The following is a 15,668-nucleotide window of genomic DNA, read 5'->3' on the forward strand; positions in this document are numbered from 1 at the left end:
TTTGGTAGCCAGGTGGTACAGCAGGTGCTTGTCCAGGCGCGTACAACGCATTGTTGTTCTTATAAGAAAAGTTCGGGTGGTTTTTCCATCCAGGGTTGTACGTGTTAGAATAAGGGTTTCCTTGAGCGTAATTTACTTGATCAGATGGGACTCCAGTCAAGAGTTGGCATTCAGCAACTACATGCCCAGTCAATCCACAAATCTCGCAGTTAGGTGCTACAGCGGCAGCGGTGGCTGAAGGAGTGATGGTTAAATTCTCGATCTTTTGAGTTAAAGCGTCTACTTTAGCGTTAACACGGTCTATACCACTTATTTCGTACATTCCTCCTTTGGTTTGTGCTTTCTCTAGAGAAGCTCGTTCTCCACCCCATTGGTAATGGTTTTGTGCCATGTTCTCTATGAGTTTGTATGCTTCATCATGGGGTTTGTCCATTAATGCTCCGCCAGCAGCGGCATCTATAGTCATTTTAGTGTTATATAGGAGACCACCATAGAAAGTATGGATGATCAGCCATGGTTCGAGTCCATGATGAGGGCATATTCTAAGCATGTCCTTGTAACGTTCCCAAGTTTCGAAGAGTGATTCGTTATCTTTCTGGGTAAATCCGTTGATTTGACCTCTAAGCATAGCAGTTTTGCTAGGCGGAAAATATCTCGCTAAGAATACTCTCTTCAATTCGTCCCACGTAGTTATGGAATTGGAAGGCAGGGATTGAAGCCACGCTCTCGCTCTATCTCTCAAGGAGAAAGGGAAAAGGCGTAATCGAATAGCTTCGGAACTAACGTTGTTGGCTTTGATAGTGTCGGCGTATTGCACGAACACGGATAAATGGAGATTGGGGTCGTCTACAGGGCTTCCAGAGAATTGATTCTGTTGAACAGCTTGGACCAGTGAAGGTTTTAGTTCGAAATTGTTCGCTTCAATCGCAGGTGGTGCGATGCTTGAATGCGGTTCAGCGCGCGAAGGAGCGGCATAGTCTCTAAGAGGACGAATAGCAGCCATCTCTAACTTCGGGGTAATTTGATTGATTTGATCAGTAAAAATCAATTCCTGAGTAATCGGAATTTCTGCTACTTCGGGAAGATTGCGAGCTCGACGTTTGACGTTAATGAAACGTTCGATCTCGTTAATTCGTTGTATTAAGTCTCCTCCTTCTGAACGAGTATTTGGCATACAATCGTTCAAAAAGAAAGGGAAGAATTGTCCTAGTCTCTACGGTGTAACAGTGAGTTACGATATCGACTTAAATAGTCCCCGGCAACGGCGCCAAAAACTTGATCGCGACTTTACGTGTCTATAAATCTGATAACTGCAAGTGCACAGTCGTGTCGTGTAGTTTTAAAAGATATCGAATCCACAGGGACTATGAATCGATCTACCGTTATCTAAGGTTACTATGTAAAGCTAGGAGTACTAAAATTTTGATTGTTCCTAAGGGAAAGTGATTGTGAGAGAATAAAGAATAATAATAAGAGACAGGTATCAGTATGTATTTCGTTTAACTACAGGAAATCCGAAGGTCCATTGGCTTTTGCATAATCAAATTAAAAATCTTTACTAATTCAATTGATTAAAAATCCTCGTCTCAAACTTTCGCTCTGTTGAATCAGACTACTATCCTAATCCTAATGTACGCTTTCGCCATCCCATTAGATTTTAGAAAAGCTTTTTGGAAACAATGTAATTAATAAAATGCCTATTTTATGAGGTTGTTATCGATTTAAATCTCCTAATCTCAAACTTTCGCTCTGTTGACTCGGAGCAAGCTAATATCCCTAACGTACGCTTTCGCCATCCCGCTCGAGTGTAAAAACAATTTTTGGAAATAAATAAGTCCCAATTAGTTTTAATACGCTTTCGCCATCCTTAAAACTAATGTCCTATGTCTACTATCCAGTTAAAGACCTCAAACTTTCGCTCTATTGGTTTTAACCTTTGACCGTCTTAAGCCCTCAAACTTTCGCTCTATTGGTTTTAAGACTTACTAATTAAACTAGACATATAAACCAAAAATAAGTGATAATTAATAAAACATAATTTAAGCCAATTTATTTCGGATCCCTACGGTTAACTTACTTTACATACCGACACCTTTAGTAATTTAGCCAGACATATTAATATGGTTAAACATGCATAAATAAATTTGGTTCATATTAATAGGCATATTAATTGGCATATAATAAATCATGCAATAATAATATAAATAAAGGCGGTAAATAATAAACCTGAATTAAAATAAATCTGAATTAAATTGAATCTTGAAGTACTCGAACTTCCACCACAGCTTGGCTGGATCGTTCTTCGGAATTTAAATGGCAGAAAATAAAAACAAGGAATTAAAACGATAAATCTAACGTAAGGCTAGATCTACGAAAAGTTCACAACAATTTCCAGTGTAGAAATCGTTGTGAGAAAATAAACGGTTGAATGAAAACAGAATAATGAAAAGCGGTTCGCGGTACAATTTCGGCAGCACTTCGTTGGCAGGAAATCGGACAGATTGAAGTGAGATAGCAGGTCCTATTTATAGGAGGGGATTTGCAGTTGGAATCCGTGAATTGAGGGACCTTTTTCTGACTGGGACTTGGAGACGTGCGTCTCCGATTCTTCAGGGAAGCAGCTGACTGACTTGAGACGTGCGTCTCAAGTGGAGATTCTTTAGGGAGGTGGAGACGTGCGTCTCCCCTTTGCTGAGGTGGCAGAGACGTGCGTCTCTGCTTACTAGTGTGGCCTGGGTTGCTTTCCTTCGTGGGCTGGATTGCTCTTTTGGGCCTTTTGGGTCCTAATTGCACCCTTCTTTCATTTCAGCACTCCTTTTCGTCTTTTAAGCATAAATATTGGTCATTTAAGCTCGATTTTCTTTCCTTTTCGCAAATAGACGTAATTGAAGTGTAAAACCTGAAACAAAAAAAATACACGCGTAATACCATAATAAATTAACATAATAAACGGAAAATGCTATAAATATCTATGGATTTTAGGCTAAATATACGATATAAAATCGTGTTATCAAACATCCCATGAATTGGAGGAGATCCTATTGGAGAGGAGAGATCAACGACCTCTGTTGCAGCAGTAGGAATAACATCACCCTCCTTTCTTAGTACCTTTTTCAGAACTTCCATGACCAAACTCACTTGAGTCTTCAACTGACTGTTTTCCTCTTATAGTGCACCCTGATTATGGATCAATTCTTGCATTTCCAACATAAGATGACCCATTTGTTCCCTCATCTCATCCATTTCCTCACGGAGTTGTTCCATAGTTGATCTCGGAGTTCGTGGTGGTGAGAAGTCAAATCTGTTGATGATCTTGAAATCTGAATAGAAAGGGTCCCATAAGTCTGTGAAAGAGCCATGAAATGCATGATGAGATGAATGCGTGTTTCATTTCCAAGGGATCCTAAGGTCCTTTCACACCCTTTTTTGTTCTCTTTTGGAATCAAAGCCCTTTTTTTTTGTATAGAATATCTTTTCTTTTCTTTTTTCTGATTTTCTATTTCCTCCTTTTTTTTTCTCTTTTTTTTTGGAAATAGACTTTAGGATCCCCCACAAATGAAGTGGATGAAGGAATGATGTTATGCAATGCAAAGGCATGGGATCAAGGTCCATATAATCTGAGTAGCAATCTGTGCAATCCTCTGAATGACTGATGTAAAACCTCTGTACAGGCTAGATGTCACAGGATCAAAGGTTCGACGCCTTTTTGAATACCAGAATATCAAGCACCATGAGAACAGACCAAATAAAGGTCCGACCTCAAATATGAAGAGCCAAAGGTATGTAGGAGTCAAGGTTTCCTGTCCCACCCCAATCTCACAGGTATGTAGTCTAGACACGGACAAGTGGTCCCTAATGGTCACTAGGGTCTACAGTTCCCATGGGGTACAAAGTGTTTGAGGCAACAAGCGTGCCAGACACAGTGTTCCATGAAAGAACCTCGCCCAGTTGTGGTACCCCATGTCAAGCTCGATCGTAGCAAGAGCCACGGGAGTCAACATGAGCATCCACGCTAATCCTATGTGTCACTGGCCTGGGTAGTGGGCCTTTTACCTCACAAAACCCCCCACCTGCAAAACAAAGCATAAAAATATGTGGCCCCCACGGGGACCCATAATATAGTCCAGATGCATGATGTGCAAGCAGAAATAAACATGATATGCAAGCAGAAAATAAACATGCAAACATATATACAAGATATAGACATAAAAAAACAAATAAACACCCAATAAAATAAAACAAACAAAGGCTAGGATCGACTTGCTTAGGTAAATCCCCAGCAGAGTCGCCAGCTGTCGCACGCTCGCGAAAAATGAACAGAGTCGCCACCAATATATTTATCCCATAAGGGAAAGGAATATCAGAAAACCTAACAAAGGAAGGAACAGGGTCTTGCGACCAGAGAATCAAGGTACGGGAGTCGGTTACGCAAGGGGAAGGTATTAGCACCCCTCGGGCCCATCGTACTCGATGGTATCTGTTACAACCGGATCGAACATCAACTAGATTAAAGATCAATGAAATCGCCATAGATTGTTTATTTATCCCAAGAGATGGGAAACGAAACCATAGACTAAAACCTAAAAGGAATAAAACAAAGAAAAGGTCTTACGACCCAGAGAAAAGGGTAAGGGTGTCGGTTACGCAAGGAGAAGGGGTTAGCACTCCTCACGTCCGTCGTACTCGACGGGATCCGCTCTTGTTAGTCTAAATCTATGGGTGTTATCTAAATGTCTAAAACTAAAAGCTAAAGGAAAACGCGCAAAGAAAAGAAGAGAAAAGAAAGGCGGGGAAAAGAAAGAAATATTTACAAAGATGTGCTCGTTCAGGCCCCGCGACCCAATGCCTACGTATCCCTTTAAGGAATCAGAGCAGCCGTAGTCCGGCTTACAAGTTTTTGTATGTTTTTTGTGTTTTTTAAATGAACGATGTTAAACGTCGCATTCCACTGCTGCTCGACCTTTGGAGACTTAAGCAATTGTCGTGGAAAGGAATTAACATGTTCTTAAAGAGAAAAAGAAAAATGGAATTGGTTGGTATTTTTTGATGTAGATAATGGTAAATTAAATCCCAATGCAAGGATACTCACCCTTCTCTACTTTTTTAAAGTCTGAAAATTATTAAGTAAATTAAGTGTGTTTTATGGTTGGGTATTTTTTAAAGGGAAATGTGAATAGTGGTGAATTAAATCCCAATGCAAGGATACTCGCCCTTCTCCACTTTTGATAATTATTAAGTGTTTTAAAAGGTTGAAAAGAAAAAGAAACTAAAACTAAAGATAAAAGGGGAATTCTAAATCTAAAATTATGATAATCTAATTCTACCTAAAATTGAGAAATTAAAGAACTAAACTAATATTTTTTTTGGATTTTTAAGAACTAATAATAGGAAAATAAAATCTAATCTAAAAACATGTTTTTTTTTTTTAATAATTGATTACAAAATAGACAAGAATTAAAAAACTAAAATTAAAACAAATAAAGAAACTAGAAATATAAGCTAAAATAATAAAACAAAGAGTTTAAACTAAATTAAAAAAACCACTGGGCCATGAACAGCAAGCCCAAAACACACATGTTAAACTTAAGGGGGTGTGAACTAGATTGCAGGGTGCTGCACTGAAAATCGGGTGGGCTAGAGAACTACAGCCCAAAGCCATTTGAAAAGAGAAAACCCTAAAACAAGGGCAAGCTTTTCGCCTCCCTCCTCTAACATTCAATCGGTCCTTTTCTTCTCTCATTTCACGATAAAATCACTCTGTTTCTATTCACTCATCCTCACACTCAATTTCTCTCATAGCTCAAACAATAGCAACAACATCTAATCTCCAGAAGCGATCAAGCAATAACATTGAAACAATATCAGTGACATAAAAAGCAAAGCTAGGAAAAGTTATCGTCCCGGATGTTACCGGGGAATGTTTCCACGTGAAATGATTTCTCTGTGTTGCGCTTCTGGTTTGGTGAATCGTGTGCTTCGGAAACGTGTTGGGATTGCTGAAGAATCGTCTTCGGAACAGCTTCTTCAGTGTTGAGCTCGTGTTGATTCGATGAGGATCTGCTATGATGTTGATGAAGATGAAGCGTGTGATTATGTTGTTGTTGTTGTCGTGAAGGTTATGGATGAAGTGTGAAGGTGGTTACGGATGGAGTTTAGTAGTGAAATTGTGGAGTGATTTGTTGAAGTAAATGTGAAGTGTATGGTGCGATGTGAGTTCGGTGATGTTCCTGCTGAAAGTTTTTATTTGAAACTTGGAGGAAGATTGGTGGTTTCACACTATGCAGAGCTTTTTCTATCGGTTTTCTTCCTGCTTTTCTCAGGGTGAATGAGTGTGTTTATATAGAGCCTGATGTTAGAGTGTAGGAGGAATATTTCAAATAACACTTGTTCACTAAGTTTTCTCATGGCAATTTTTGTATATTCTGCATTCTCCTTTTCTTTGTAGCAGGTGTGGTATGAACAAAATCGTGAAATTTTTTGAATCATTGCTCTGTTGTAATTGGAACTTCATGGACAGTTTTGCAGCTCTCTATTATGGTGAAAAAGTAGCAGTAGCATAGCTGACTACACTTTGTGGTCCAACAAAGACTTTTTGTTCTTTTCTAAAATTAGTGTAAGTAAAAATAAAATATAATTAAAAAGATAAAAGGACTTATATACAAAAGGAGACTTAATAATTTTATATTTAAAAACTGATTTTAACTTAAATAATAATTCAACTTAAAAGGGCATTTTAATATTGAATTAAAATTTAAAATTATAATCAATAATTAATATAAAACCATGTTGACAAAACTACATAAAAAGAAAAGCAATATATTTTTTTGAGATCTTTTGAATAAAAAGAAATAGAAATTGACAAAATATTTAAAAAGAAAGAAAATGGAACTTTAAACCTCTAATTTGGAATGAACTCGAAATACGTCAATTGCTTCGCATCCTCTCGCAAATCTAGCTTTTCCAATTCAGTCTCTGTCTAACAACAACAAAAGAAAGACCTATTTTTGTAATTTTGATTAAGGGTTAGTAAACATAAAGCATAATCTGATGAAATGTAATGATGCAAAATTAAATGGAATCTTAGGGTAAAAATCAGGGTGCAACAGCTGCCCCTATTTAAGTTTCTTCTATTAGGAGATAGGAGATACTTAAATACAAACAAAGCCCGATTTTTAGCCTAAGATGCCCCAAGAATGATATGAAATGTCATGAATGTATGGACTCTTTTTTTCTCTTTTTTGTATGATATGATATGAGACGAACTCGAAACTCTGTGGGGAATATAGCGTCACGAGAGATAAACTAAGGATGGGATGAGTAAAAGACTCAATGAAAGAAACAATTGAGTAAAAGTTACAGACATCAGAGATATTCAGAAGAGCGTTGAATAAACTCCGGAAAGCAACAGGAACGATCATCGAAGACACCCAGAAAAGCATTGAATAAACTTCGGAAAGGAATCAGGCATGTCTAGAAAAGCATTGAAGATACGAGAGACAAGCATCAGAGATATTCAGAAAAGCGTTGAATAAACTCTAGAACACAACATCAAAGACACTCAGAAGAGCATTGAATGAACTTTGGAAAAGAATCAAGCACATCCAGAAAAGCATTGAACATACGAGAAGCAAACATCAGAGATATCCAGAAAATCATTGAATAAACTCTGGAAAATATCGTCAAAGACATTCAGAAGAACGTTGAATGAACTTTGGAACACACATCCAGAAAATCTTTGGATGGTAAGGAGTCCAAACTCTAGAATTAACGGAGACAACCAAATACATTCAGAAAAGCATTGAACGCAAAGGATACCTGATAACCCGAGAATACGCTAGAGACATCCAGAAAGGCATTGGATGTGGAAACCAAATGGAAAACCTGAGTAGTCATCCAGAAAAGCATTGAATGATACCACAGATCCCGAAGCAAGCATTCATGACATTCAGAAGAGCATTGAATGTATGGGAACAATCTAAACATTCTAGAAAAGCATTAGAATGATTAGTGACATACCCGGGAAAACATCAGATAAAAGGATTATGGGAAAACATCAGAATAACAAAGACACATCCGGGAAAGCATCGGATAGACAGAAACAAATGAAACAAAGGGATAAAACTGTTTATGATAGGTGCCAAATAAATTGGAATTTGATCTCAAGGTAAGAATGTTATTTGTAACAAGACCTTGGAAAATGCAAATGAATATGAATCTGCATGCATGATATTGAATTTTGTTTATGCATGATATGAAATGCAATGCAATGCACTTGAAAACCAAGATAGACTCTTTTGTGCGGCAGAAAGGGATATCTGATTCCTCAACACATGGAACACTGCCCAGAATCTCTTCTATCACACTTGCAAATTGTACTAAAATGATGATCCTTTTGAGAAGGATTGATAAACTGCTTGGAGATTCTCTTGAAGAAGATTGCCCCAGCATAAGTCTAGAAAGAGATCTCCTAACAAACTAAATCTGAGAAAAGCTTGCACCGAGATATAAACCTTGAACTGAATCTTGAAATGAAATTCCCCTGATAAGATCACGGACCAAGTTTCTCACCTGTTTGAATTTCCTTGATGAGGAATGTTGTTTACAAGCAAAAGCGTTTGTTTAAAACTGATAATCTAAATGCAAAGTTCATGCAAATTTTTGAAATCAACAGGAATAGAATTGTAAAGCAAAGAGAAAGGTGAAACATGGTATTTGAAGTGAAAGGTAAAGCATAAATATCAAGACAAACGATTGGCACAACTTTTAGGAGTCAGGTTAACGCAACCTTGCTGTAGTATGCTTTCAAAATAAACCTGGCCTCAATTAGGGCTTTTGAAGGTTGTAACATGGTTTGGTTCACGGTTTCAGAAACAAAGGATATAAGGCTCAAAATTTATTGGTGCCCACCCCATCTTCATGATGAACTACCATCCTACATTCAATTAATTCAACCTATGCACTCAGGTTTTCAGGAGAATTTGGAATTTGCAGCACTTGTTTGACAATGATGATTCAGTAGCCAAGAAAAATACTGAGATGGCAGTCACTTCTATCTTACAACATTATGTTGTTTTGAGAATTTATTGACTTTTTTTTTTACTTTTGATATCCCTAACTTTTGCCTGAACTGTTTCATTTGAGATTACAGTCATCGGGATGCCCTAATTTTCTTGCTTAAGTCTCCTTCATAGGTTTTGACTTAGCGGGCTTTTCTTTGATTCTCTTTTTTTTCTTCATTTTTTCATTATTTGCTTTGGAAAGATAGTGACTGCCTTGTTTAATGATTGCGGAGAACCATCATTATCACTTTGACTTTGAAGGAAATCTTCGACACTTCTTTGATGTGTGCGAAGGAAAGCTTGTGATTGCAACCTTATTGAAAGGTATCTTGAATGAAACTCTTGTATTTGAATGCACAGATGAATAAACTGAAAACTACCCATCCCCAGGTTAAAATTGCGGTTTTTTTTTTTTTGCTTAAAAAGAAACTCCAACTTCGAAGGCTCAAAGGGGTTGACAAGGGATTAACTTCCTTATTTCTCCAGTGTTTGTGAGTTGAAACAATGCCTGTACATCATCAGCAAGGTTTTATTCAAAAGCACACTAACAACAATTGTGGGTAATTCGTTTTCATCATCCTCCCTCCAATATTTGCATAAACAACATGGTAAAGAAAACAAATGAGAAACATATATATACATTTGAAAGAAAATAAAGCAATAAAGGAGAAGAATTGAATCAAAACATGCAATGCTCATTTCATTAAAATTAACAGTAAGAAACAAACAAGTTTAAATTTAAACAGACATTACAACTGAAAGAAATGTAAACAACAAAGAAACATGGCCTAGTGACTAATCAGCAACAAGGATGAGCTGTCCTGTCTGAAACACTTGGCTTTAGGAGAATCTGACTTTGCTTGAAGATTCACTTGTCAAACACTGGGAGAGGATTGTTGATCACATTTGGAGTTATAGCTTCAAAATCTATCACCTTTCCTCTGACCAAATCTTGCACTCTAGCCTTCAGTGCGTAACAGCGCTCTAAATCATGACCAGCAGCTCCCTGATGGAACTCACAATGCAGATCAGCTCTGAAATTAGGTGGAAGAGGATTTGGAGGAGTCAAAGACCTTGTAGTAATCAGACTGTGGTGGTCGTTTTCTTTACCTCCTCGTTTCACTTGGGAGGACGGCACGCTAAACCCTTCACGCGAAATTTGGAAGGAGAATGCGCCCGTGGTGGGATGAATTTTATTTCAGTTCTTCCTACGATATCACACGAACTTTCTTATTTGTCCGACGAGTAGGAAAGGGGAAAAAAGATCTCAACTAAACCCTAGGAGTTTGCTAAGTGTGGGGATTTCACCTAGACTAGAAATTCTGGAGTCCGGGAGGTCGGTTATACATAGGGAAGTGTTTAAACACCCTACATATCTGTAGTACTCTACAGGAACCTTCTCTGTGTCATTTGTGATTGTGTTTGCTGCTAATGATTGGGAAAGTTTCTCCTTTGTGTTAGGAGAAGGAATTGATTTGATTTGAAAAGACAGACAGACAGACAGACTTACTATTTTTGGTATTTTATTAGCTCGCTGAGATTCCTTGTGAACCTCATGCCTACATATCCCTAGTGGAAGTCAGAGCTTAATGTAGTTCGGGGAACTAACTAGGAAAATTAATTGTTTTTGGTGCCTTACTTAAAGCTCAAGGTTGAAGCTTGGAATTAAATCTCTGTTTACAGTAAAGAGACATGAAATCATCTTTACAGAGAGGTATTTGTACTATTCTACCACAAACATTTTGAAAGAGTGACAAAATAACTGGATTCATTTCATTCAAGAGGGGGACCTTACTTGTGTGTGCAAGTATGCCAGTCAGATGCCTCTTAAATGAAAGAAAGATGCTCGTCCAAATTAGGGAAAGTGTACAAGTCTGGGGATGTGCCAGAGCATGTCTTTCAGAGTCCTAAATGGGAGACTTTGATTGAAATTGAAATTGAAATGTTTGTTTGTTTGAATGTGGTAGAGTAGTAAAAATATCTCTCTATAGAGATAAGCTATGTCTATCTACTGTATAAAAGATTTGACTTTAGCTGGCTTGTATGAGGCCCAAGCTTGAGGCTTTTTGATTGATTAATTAATACTATTGACTCTGGGAGATGACTCCACTGGGAATTAATTACAGGGTATTTTTGTGTTCTGTACAAAGCCCAGAATTGAGGCTGACTCTACTTAGGGAGACTCTATTTATGTGCCTTGTACAAAGCCCAAGGTTGTGGCTGACTGTTGAGGATAATTGAATGAATGACTCTATTTTATGTGCCTTGTACAAAGCCCAAGGTTGTGGCTAACTCTAGCTAGGGAAAACATTATTTTCTGCCTTGTACAAATCCCAAGGTTGTGGCAGACTCTTAGATAAATGAATTGAGTATGGATGACTCTAAGGGGAAAAGATCCTAGGTGTTAGGAATCTTTGACACATGAAAGTATGGTTTATCTGCCTTGTACAAAGCCCAAGGTTGTGGCTACTGAGTGATGAAGAACTCACTGGGGAGACTCTATTATCTGCCTTGTACAATGCCCAAGGTTGAGGCTGACTCTTAACAGGGGAGTTTTATTGTTTGGGTGCCTTGTATGAAGCCCAAGGTTGAGGCTAACTGTTTTTGTTGGTTTTGACTCTACTGAGGAGATTTTATTTATTAAAAGACTGTTTTTCTTTGGAAGCTAACCCTTTCCAGGGATTTTGACTCAGCTGGTGAATTTGTCTGTTAAAAGACTGACTTTATCATGTTTTTTGGAGGCTGACCCTTTCCAGGGGTTTTGACTCTTTTGGGGAAATTATCTCCTAAGAGAAATGAATCTTTATTTTTTTTGACATTTTTTTAATACTTGACTTTGGAGGCTAACCCTTTCCAGGGGTTTATTGAAATGGAGGTTGATTTTAATTGACTTTGGAGGCTAACCCTTTCCAGGGGTTTATTGAAATGGATGGCAGAAAGATTATCTAATGGAGACTTCTTGTTTAAAGCCCAAGATGAAGGCTGACTCAATGCTGAGGATGACCCAAAGCATGGATCCTAGACTCTGCTAAGGAAGATTGATGAAGATAAGGGTGACAGAGACTGTCCATGTCTCTCATTCCAAAAGGTGTACTCAATGCAAAATTGAGACAAACTTAGCTTGTTTAAAGTCTGGTTTAAATTGGAAGAAACTCACCAGGGTAGGCTAAAAGGTGGCTAAAGACCTGTTCCTATGTTTATAAGAAACCTGATGGGTCCTTGTATACAAGCTCAAGAGGAAGCTGGAAATGCTTTTAAGAAGCCTGTGGGTCCTTGTACAAAGCCCAAGAGGAGGCTAATCGAGGGTCCTTGTTATAGCACAAGAGAAAGCTATGTAGTTTTGAACTTATTTTGGCTCTAAGCAAATGGGTAAGAGGTTTCACCAGGAATAATTCCTCTTTGGGTGGATGTGTCCTATTATTTGGATTCTAAGGTTTTTGCCAAGATGTTTCACCGGGAATAATTCATCTTGGTGGTTTGAACTACAGATCTCTAATTAGGAAATAGCCTTCACCGGGAAGACATTCTCAATCCTAGGCCATATTCCTATAATATATATATAGTTTAACTGTCCTAAGGTTTATACTCAAACGTAGTTCTAAACTAATATATGCACAGTTTATATTTGACAGTAATTTAAATAAAGACTGTAAATTGAAAGCTTGTAAAGCCTAACCTGGATGGAGTGGAGGCCATTGAAGAAGTATGTACAGAGCCTCAACAGTAATTTTTGTTGTTTTGTTGATAACAGTTGAATATATATGATAAACAGTTAATGGTTTTTGAAAACAGAAGAAGTGAAGATGGACAAAGGTCACATAGGTATCTGAAGAGTTTCACCGGGAATAATGCCCTTCAAATACCAGAAGAATGTTTTGAAAACAGAAAGAAGATTTTGAAAATACAGTTTTGAAAACAAGCTAAGAAGAGAAGGTTTTTTGGGACTTACACTCTATTAGAGGCCCAGTACTTTACAGTACTGGTGTAAAAGCAATTGAAAATGATTTTGAATGATACAAGGTTTTGTTGTTTGAAAACCCTAATCATTTGATTTATTCGGAGATTGAAAACAGTTTTGAGAATTGACAAAAGTCAACTTAATTAAAGTAAAAATAAAGATTTTTTACTTAGTTAAGACCTAAACAATTAGGGTTTTATCATAAACTTTATTTACAAAATGATTTAGGTTAAAACAAAGTGAAAATATGTATTAAAGTATTTAAGAAAATACCTAAAACATACTATTTTAAACCTAATAAAAATACATGAAATAAATAATATTTTTATGATTTTTTTGATTATTCACAAAATAGATATGTTAAATAAAAAGTGTGTGAAAAATGAAGTGAAAATGATTTAATTTGATAAGTGAATTAATTATGTGAAGTTTGTGAAGAAAATGAAAAGGAAAAGTGATAAAAAAATATTTTGGCCTCACCATGGTTTGAACCCACGCCCTTGAAGCCAACAATCAAAACACACACCAACCAGCCAACGCGCGCATGGTGTTATAGAGGGCATTTCATTGTAATATGTGTGTTGTCTAGTGCATAGAGTGGAAAAAAGAAAATAAAATCAAAAGGTCTGAGGCGAGGGGGATTCGAACCCCAGACCTTGGGCATGAGGAGACTAAGAGCGCATGTGTGGCCACTAGGGCAAGTTATTCATTCGTTAAGGAAACGCCTATCATTAAAAATAAAACAAACTTCGCTCAGAGATTTGAAAAATGGCGCCACCCTCCATCTTCGTCTTCAACCTCAAGCTCCATCAATTCAAATTTCTGAACTCTCTCAACTCTCAACCATTTGCAATGATGTAAACATGAAACTTGCTCTAAATTCACTCACGATTCTAAATATGTAACTAACATGAATTAATATTAACTACATCTAACTAATTTACCAGAAATCGTGAAGAACCCTAAAATTTCAAAATCAAATTAAATGACTATACTGAAAGATAAATGGATGATGATAGAGGGTTTTCAATCCTCTGATGATGCTGAACAAGATAGAATCGAGCTATTTCACAAAGAGTACTTAAATTAGAGAAGTGAGGTTCAGAAACTTACCTCTGAAAATGGAGGTCGTGAGGATGATAGAGACCACCTGGGCTTGAATGAATGATCTCAATAGCTTCCCTGAGACTCAATGATGCTAACTGGATGCTTATTGTAGCCTGAATCCTTCTGAATTGTTCTATGGACCTCCCTCGATTTGAGCTTCAAGTGGACATGGAGGTTGTTGAATTTGGAGTTACAGATGAGCTGCAGCCATCTGGTTAGCTTCACTATGACCTGAGGAGTGTGCCTGGATGATTGGCTTGGCTTGAAACCTCCTGAATTGTTCTGTGGTCCTCCAACTGCAAGTGCTCCAAATGAGAGGTGGAGATGATGATTCTCCACGCCCAGCAGTGTTCCAGAGGTTTGGATCACCTCCAAATGCCTCCCTCAATGTGTTTGAATACTTATTTTCAAAGAGAGAGCTTTGGTTTGAAGAATCCGAGTCTTCTTGCCAAAGGACCTTTGAAAAAACTAAGTATGAAGAAAGAAAAGAGAAAGCAAGAATTCTGTTGCTTTGGTGTGTTTTTTGAATGAGAATGAGGCCTCTATCTATAGGCAAATGGATGCAGATCAATTGGCTGTGGTGAGCTTGCTTAGTGTAGTGAGTTTGGTTTCTTAGCCATGAAGAAATTCAAAGAATCTCCAAAATGCAATGATGCATTTTCGGGCTAGCTTCCCCTATCCATTGATCTTGCAGGATCTTAGGGAACATTTCTGATATGTAGCAAGTTTCTATTGGCTTAGGAGAAGATTCCAATTGGTGAATCATTGCTTATCATAAATTCTCAAAAGTAATGATTACATAATCACATGTTCTTGATTTTGGGAATCTTCTTCAATCTTCATGCCATGGTGAAAATGAATGTATGGTATTGTTTCAGACATGTTATGGGTCGTGTAGCATCCATTCATGAAGCAAAATGCACAAAATTGCAAAGTTCCAATTTGCACATGACCTATAATTTTACTTCATGAGGCCAACTTTGAACAAGCATAACTCCTAGCTCAAATTGAATTTGGAGAAGGTTGAACACAATTTGGAAAGCCCTAAACATCTACTTCAAATCATTAGTTTATGTCTTCTTCAGAATCATTTGGGAAATTTGTGAAAAATGAGCCCAAAATTGGATGAAAACTAGGTTAAAACACTTAGAAAAATTTCTAAGTGTTTATGACCTAAACTTCAAAATTTCCAAAACTTCATAAATGGTTGATCTTTTGAAAAAAGTTCCCTTGTAAGATGTTGTTTTATTTTGCAAGATCTACAACTTTCATGTTGGAAGTTTTTTGAGTTGTGTAGGTGAAATTTTGAGTTCTCACCATGCCTTCAAAAACCCTAATTCCCGACTTTTTGTTCCTTGATGAATTTCTTTGAATTTCTTTGGTCAAATGACTTTGACATCCATATATTGATGATATTGATCTTTGAAAATCATTATTTGACCAAAAACCTTAAAAGTCAATGATGATCCTTCACAGTTGACTTTTCCCTGACAAAGTGAATTTTTGGGCTTTTGTGTAGAAACAAGATCTTCTCCTCAAATGAA

General features: G+C 37.3%; 1 non-coding gene across 1 annotated transcript; it reads left to right on the forward strand.

Annotated features, from left to right (window-relative positions):
• The first annotated feature begins 521 nt into the window (after positions 1-521).
• LOC131637763 (small nucleolar RNA R71) lies at positions 522-628 on the forward strand. The gene has a single exon (XR_009294471.1). It is a non-coding gene; the product is annotated as a small nucleolar RNA R71 (small nucleolar RNA).
• The last annotated feature ends 15,040 nt before the right edge of the window (positions 629-15,668 follow it).

This window comes from Vicia villosa, unplaced genomic scaffold, assembly GCF_029867415.1.
Source record: "Vicia villosa cultivar HV-30 ecotype Madison, WI unplaced genomic scaffold, Vvil1.0 ctg.002080F_1_1_2_unsc, whole genome shotgun sequence".
Lineage (NCBI taxonomy): Eukaryota > Viridiplantae > Streptophyta > Magnoliopsida > Fabales > Fabaceae > Vicia > Vicia villosa.